We start from the raw sequence: 5,917 nt of genomic DNA on the forward strand, positions 1-5,917 counted from the left end.
CCCTGCTTAGCTTCCGAGATCAGACGAGATCGGGCGTGTTCAGGGTGGTATGGCCGTAAGCAAATATTGCGCCTACCAAAGGGCCTTTTAAAGATACTATATCACCACGCTTTGCTCTTTCGTCTATACAGGGAGCGCCTGCAGATTGCCAGACACACTCACAGCTTTTAAATGTCAAATCAGAATGTACAAAGTGGCTATAAGGATCACAAATGTAGTGCAGTAAAAAGATTAATATTTACTGTTGAAATGTAGAATACGTTAGCATAAAATTGAAAAGAAAATGATCGATGAGCTTAGGAATGATGAAAGCCATCATTTAACTGGATTTGTGTCATTTCTATACCGGCAAGTCATGATCTAGCTATTTCCTTCCCACCCTGTCGGTGTCCACTGAAAAAGCAGCAGCGCCCTCTGCTTTTTGTAAAGAGGAGTGAAAAAGCTTACAGCACCTGGTATTCCCAGGCGGTCTCCCATCCAAGTACTGACCAGGCCCGACCCTGCTTAGCTTCCGAGATCAGACGAGATCGGGCGTGTTCAGGGTGGTATGGCCGTAAGCAAATATTGCGCCTACCAAAGGGCCTTTTAAAGATACTATATCACCACGCTTTGCTCTTTCGTCTATACAGGGAGCGCCTGCAGATTGCCAGACACACTCACAGCTTTTAAATGTCAAATCAGAATGTACAAAGTGGCTATAAGGATCACAAATGTAGTGCAGTAAAAAGATTAATATTTACTGTTGAAATGTAGAATACGTTAGCATAAAATTGAAAAGAAAATGATCGATGAGCTTAGGAATGATGAAAGCCATCATTTAACTGGATTTGTGTCATTTCTATACCGGCAAGTCATGATCTAGCTATTTCCTTCCCACCCTGTCGGTGTCCACTGAAAAAGCAGCAGCGCCTCTGCTTTTTGTAAAGAGGAGTGAAAAAAGCTTACAGCACCTGGTATTCCCAGGCGGTCTCCCATCCAAGTACTGACCAGGCCCGACCCTGCTTAGCTTCCGAGATCAGACGAGATCGGGCGTGTTCAGGGTGGTATGGCCGTAAGCAAATATTGCGCCTACCAAAGGGCCTTTTAAAGATACTATATCACCACGCTTTGCTCTTTCGTCTATACAGGGAGCGCCTGCAGATTGCCAGACACACTCACAGCTTTTAAATGTCAAATCAGAATGTACAAAGTGGCTATAAGGATCACAAATGTAGTGCAGTAAAAAGATTAATATTTACTGTTGAAATGTAGAATACGTTAGCATAAAATTGAAAAGAAAATGATCGATGAGCTTAGGAATGATGAAAGCCATCATTTAACTGGATTTGTGTCATTTCTATACCGGCAAGTCATGATCTAGCTATTTCCTTCCCACCCTGTCGGTGTCCACTGAAAAAGCAGCAGCGCCCTCTGCTTTTTGTAAAGAGGAGTGAAAAAGCTTACAGCACCTGGTATTCCCAGGCGGTCTCCCATCCAAGTACTGACCAGGCCCGACCCTGCTTAGCTTCCGAGATCAGACGAGATCGGGCGTGTTCAGGGTGGTATGGCCGTAAGCAAATATTGCGCCTACCAAAGGGCCTTTTAAAGATACTATATCACCACGCTTTGCTCTTTCGTCTATACAGGGAGCGCCTGCAGATTGCCAGACACACTCACAGCTTTTAAATGTCAAATCAGAATGTACAAAGTGGCTATAAGGATCACAAATGTAGTGCAGTAAAAAGATTAATATTTACTGTTGAAATGTAGAATACGTTAGCATAAAATTGAAAAGAAAATGATCGATGAGCTTAGGAATGATGAAAGCCATCATTTAACTGGATTTGTGTCATTTCTATACCGGCAAGTCATGATCTAGCTATTTCCTTCCCACCCTGTCGGTGTCCACTGAAAAAGCAGCAGCGCCCTCTGCTTTTTGTAAAGAGGAGTGAAAAAGCTTACAGCACCTGGTATTCCCAGGCGGTCTCCCATCCAAGTACTGACCAGGCCCGACCCTGCTTAGCTTCCGAGATCAGACGAGATCGGGCGTGTTCAGGGTGGTATGGCCGTAAGCAAATATTGCGCCTACCAAAGGGCCTTTTAAAGATACTATATCACCACGCTTTGCTCTTTCGTCTATACAGGGAGCGCCTGCAGATTGCCAGACACACTCACAGCTTTTAAATGTCAAATCAGAATGTACAAAGTGGCTATAAGGATCACAAATGTAGTGCAGTAAAAAGATTAATATTTACTGTTGAAATGTAGAATACGTTAGCATAAAATTGAAAAGAAAATGATCGATGAGCTTAGGAATGATGAAAGCCATCATTTAACTGGATTTGTGTCATTTCTATACCGGCAAGTCATGATCTAGCTATTTCCTTCCCACCCTGTCGGTGTCCACTGAAAAAGCAGCAGCGCCCTCTGCTTTTTGTAAAGAGGAGTGAAAAAGCTTACAGCACCTGGTATTCCCAGGCGGTCTCCCATCCAAGTACTGACCAGGCCCGACCCTGCTTAGCTTCCGAGATCAGACGAGATCGGGCGTGTTCAGGGTGGTATGGCCGTAAGCAAATATTGCGCCTACCAAAGGGCCTTTTAAAGATACTATATCACCACGCTTTGCTCTTTCGTCTATACAGGGAGCGCCTGCAGATTGCCAGACACACTCACAGCTTTTAAATGTCAAATCAGAATGTACAAAGTGGCTATAAGGATCACAAATGTAGTGCAGTAAAAAGATTAATATTTACTGTTGAAATGTAGAATACGTTAGCATAAAATTGAAAAGAAAATGATCGATGAGCTTAGGAATGATGAAAGCCATCATTTAACTGGATTTGTGTCATTTCTATACCGGCAAGTCATGATCTAGCTATTTCCTTCCCACCCTGTCGGTGTCCACTGAAAAAGCAGCAGCGCCCTCTGCTTTTTGTAAAGAGGAGTGAAAAAAGCTTACAGCACCTGGTATTCCCAGGCGGTCTCCCATCCAAGTACTGACCAGGCCCGACCCTGCTTAGCTTCCGAGATCAGACGAGATCGGGCGTGTTCAGGGTGGTATGGCCGTAAGCAAATATTGCGCCTACCAAAGGGCCTTTTAAAGATACTATATCACCACGCTTTGCTCTTTCGTCTATACAGGGAGCGCCTGCAGATTGCCAGACACACTCACAGCTTTTAAATGTCAAATCAGAATGTACAAAGTGGCTATAAGGATCACAAATGTAGTGCAGTAAAAAGATTAATATTTACTGTTGAAATGTAGAATACGTTAGCATAAAATTGAAAAGAAAATGATCGATGAGCTTAGGAATGATGAAAGCCATCATTTAACTGGATTTGTGTCATTTCTATACCGGCAAGTCATGATCTAGCTATTTCCTTCCCACCCTGTCGGTGTCCACTGAAAAAGCAGCAGCGCCCTCTGCTTTTTGTAAAGAGGAGTGAAAAAGCTTACAGCACCTGGTATTCCCAGGCGGTCTCCCATCCAAGTACTGACCAGGCCCGACCCTGCTTAGCTTCCGAGATCAGACGAGATCGGGCGTGTTCAGGGTGGTATGGCCGTAAGCAAATATTGCGCCTACCAAAGGGCCTTTTAAAGATACTATATCACCACGCTTTGCTCTTTCGTCTATACAGGGAGCGCCTGCAGATTGCCAGACACACTCACAGCTTTTAAATGTCAAATCAGAATGTACAAAGTGGCTATAAGGATCACAAATGTAGTGCAGTAAAAAGATTAATATTTACTGTTGAAATGTAGAATACGTTAGCATAAAATTGAAAAGAAAATGATCGATGAGCTTAGGAATGATGAAAGCCATCATTTAACTGGATTTGTGTCATTTCTATACCGGCAAGTCATGATCTAGCTATTTCCTTCCCACCCTGTCGGTGTCCACTGAAAAAGCAGCAGCGCCCTCTGCTTTTTGTAAAGAGGAGTGAAAAAGCTTACAGCACCTGGTATTCCCAGGCGGTCTCCCATCCAAGTACTGACCAGGCCCGACCCTGCTTAGCTTCCGAGATCAGACGAGATCGGGCGTGTTCAGGGTGGTATGGCCGTAAGCAAATATTGCGCCTACCAAAGGGCCTTTTAAAGATACTATATCACCACGCTTTGCTCTTTCGTCTATACAGGGAGCGCCTGCAGATTGCCAGACACACTCACAGCTTTTAAATGTCAAATCAGAATGTACAAAGTGGCTATAAGGATCACAAATGTAGTGCAGTAAAAAGATTAATATTTACTGTTGAAATGTAGAATACGTTAGCATAAAATTGAAAAGAAAATGATCGATGAGCTTAGGAATGATGAAAGCCATCATTTAACTGGATTTGTGTCATTTCTATACCGGCAAGTCATGATCTAGCTATTTCCTTCCCACCCTGTCGGTGTCCACTGAAAAAGCAGCAGCGCCCTCTGCTTTTTGTAAAGAGGAGTGAAAAAGCTTACAGCACCTGGTATTCCCAGGCGGTCTCCCATCCAAGTACTGACCAGGCCCGACCCTGCTTAGCTTCCGAGATCAGACGAGATCGGGCGTGTTCAGGGTGGTATGGCCGTAAGCAAATATTGCGCCTACCAAAGGGCCTTTTAAAGATACTATATCACCACGCTTTGCTCTTTCGTCTATACAGGGAGCGCCTGCAGATTGCCAGACACACTCACAGCTTTTAAATGTCAAATCAGAATGTACAAAGTGGCTATAAGGATCACAAATGTAGTGCAGTAAAAAGATTAATATTTACTGTTGAAATGTAGAATACGTTAGCATAAAATTGAAAAGAAAATGATCGATGAGCTTAGGAATGATGAAAGCCATCATTTAACTGGATTTGTGTCATTTCTATACCGGCAAGTCATGATCTAGCTATTTCCTTCCCACCCTGTCGGTGTCCACTGAAAAAGCAGCAGCGCCCTCTGCTTTTTGTAAAGAGGAGTGAAAAAGCTTACAGCACCTGGTATTCCCAGGCGGTCTCCCATCCAAGTACTGACCAGGCCCGACCCTGCTTAGCTTCCGAGATCAGACGAGATCGGGCGTGTTCAGGGTGGTATGGCCGTAAGCAAATATTGCGCCTACCAAAGGGCCTTTTAAAGATACTATATCACCACGCTTTGCTCTTTCGTCTATACAGGGAGCGCCTGCAGATTGCCAGACACACTCACAGCTTTTAAATGTCAAATCAGAATGTACAAAGTGGCTATAAGGATCACAAATGTAGTGCAGTAAAAAGATTAATATTTACTGTTGAAATGTAGAATACGTTAGCATAAAATTGAAAAGAAAATGATCGATGAGCTTAGGAATGATGAAAGCCATCATTTAACTGGATTTGTGTCATTTCTATACCGGCAAGTCATGATCTAGCTATTTCCTTCCCACCCTGTCGGTGTCCACTGAAAAAGCAGCAGCGCCCTCTGCTTTTTGTAAAGAGGAGTGAAAAAGCTTACAGCACCTGGTATTCCCAGGCGGTCTCCCATCCAAGTACTGACCAGGCCCGACCCTGCTTAGCTTCCGAGATCAGACGAGATCGGGCGTGTTCAGGGTGGTATGGCCGTAAGCAAATATTGCGCCTACCAAAGGGCCTTTTAAAGATACTATATCACCACGCTTTGCTCTTTCGTCTATACAGGGAGCGCCTGCAGATTGCCAGACACACTCACAGCTTTTAAATGTCAAATCAGAATGTACAAAGTGGCTATAAGGATCACAAATGTAGTGCAGTAAAAAGATTAATATTTACTGTTGAAATGTAGAATACGTTAGCATAAAATTGAAAAGAAAATGATCGATGAGCTTAGGAATGATGAAAGCCATCATTTAACTGGATTTGTGTCATTTCTATACCGGCAAGTCATGATCTAGCTATTTCCTTCCCACCCTGTCGGTGTCCACTGAAAAAGCAGCAGCGCCCTCTGCTTTTGTAAAGAGGAGTGAAA

General features: G+C 43.6%; 11 non-coding genes across 11 annotated transcripts; all 11 read right to left on the bottom strand.

Moving 5' to 3' along the window:
- Positions 1-440: 440 nt before the first annotated feature.
- On the bottom strand, positions 441-559 carry LOC129088692 (5S ribosomal RNA). Its single transcript, XR_008531066.1, has one exon. It is a non-coding gene; the product is annotated as a 5S ribosomal RNA (ribosomal RNA).
- Positions 560-938: 379 nt separating this feature from the next.
- On the bottom strand, positions 939-1,057 carry LOC129088699 (5S ribosomal RNA). The gene has a single exon (XR_008531073.1). It is a non-coding gene; the product is annotated as a 5S ribosomal RNA (ribosomal RNA).
- A 379-nt stretch (positions 1,058-1,436) lies between these two features.
- LOC129088700 (5S ribosomal RNA) lies at positions 1,437-1,555 on the bottom strand. The gene has a single exon (XR_008531074.1). It is a non-coding gene; the product is annotated as a 5S ribosomal RNA (ribosomal RNA).
- Positions 1,556-1,934: 379 nt separating this feature from the next.
- On the bottom strand, positions 1,935-2,053 carry LOC129088701 (5S ribosomal RNA). Its single transcript, XR_008531075.1, has one exon. It is a non-coding gene; the product is annotated as a 5S ribosomal RNA (ribosomal RNA).
- Positions 2,054-2,432: 379 nt separating this feature from the next.
- Positions 2,433-2,551, bottom strand: LOC129088702 (5S ribosomal RNA). The gene has a single exon (XR_008531076.1). It is a non-coding gene; the product is annotated as a 5S ribosomal RNA (ribosomal RNA).
- Positions 2,552-2,931: 380 nt separating this feature from the next.
- LOC129088693 (5S ribosomal RNA) lies at positions 2,932-3,050 on the bottom strand. The gene has a single exon (XR_008531067.1). It is a non-coding gene; the product is annotated as a 5S ribosomal RNA (ribosomal RNA).
- Positions 3,051-3,429: 379 nt separating this feature from the next.
- LOC129088694 (5S ribosomal RNA) lies at positions 3,430-3,548 on the bottom strand. The gene has a single exon (XR_008531068.1). It is a non-coding gene; the product is annotated as a 5S ribosomal RNA (ribosomal RNA).
- Positions 3,549-3,927: 379 nt separating this feature from the next.
- Positions 3,928-4,046, bottom strand: LOC129088695 (5S ribosomal RNA). The gene has a single exon (XR_008531069.1). It is a non-coding gene; the product is annotated as a 5S ribosomal RNA (ribosomal RNA).
- A 379-nt stretch (positions 4,047-4,425) lies between these two features.
- Positions 4,426-4,544, bottom strand: LOC129088696 (5S ribosomal RNA). The gene has a single exon (XR_008531070.1). It is a non-coding gene; the product is annotated as a 5S ribosomal RNA (ribosomal RNA).
- A 379-nt stretch (positions 4,545-4,923) lies between these two features.
- Positions 4,924-5,042, bottom strand: LOC129088697 (5S ribosomal RNA). Its single transcript, XR_008531071.1, has one exon. It is a non-coding gene; the product is annotated as a 5S ribosomal RNA (ribosomal RNA).
- Positions 5,043-5,421: 379 nt separating this feature from the next.
- On the bottom strand, positions 5,422-5,540 carry LOC129088698 (5S ribosomal RNA). The gene has a single exon (XR_008531072.1). It is a non-coding gene; the product is annotated as a 5S ribosomal RNA (ribosomal RNA).
- Between the last annotated feature and the right edge of the window lie 377 nt (positions 5,541-5,917).

Source organism: Anoplopoma fimbria, unplaced genomic scaffold, assembly GCF_027596085.1.
Source record: "Anoplopoma fimbria isolate UVic2021 breed Golden Eagle Sablefish unplaced genomic scaffold, Afim_UVic_2022 Un_contig_3071_pilon_pilon, whole genome shotgun sequence".
NCBI classification, from domain to species: Eukaryota; Metazoa; Chordata; class Actinopteri; order Perciformes; family Anoplopomatidae; genus Anoplopoma; species Anoplopoma fimbria.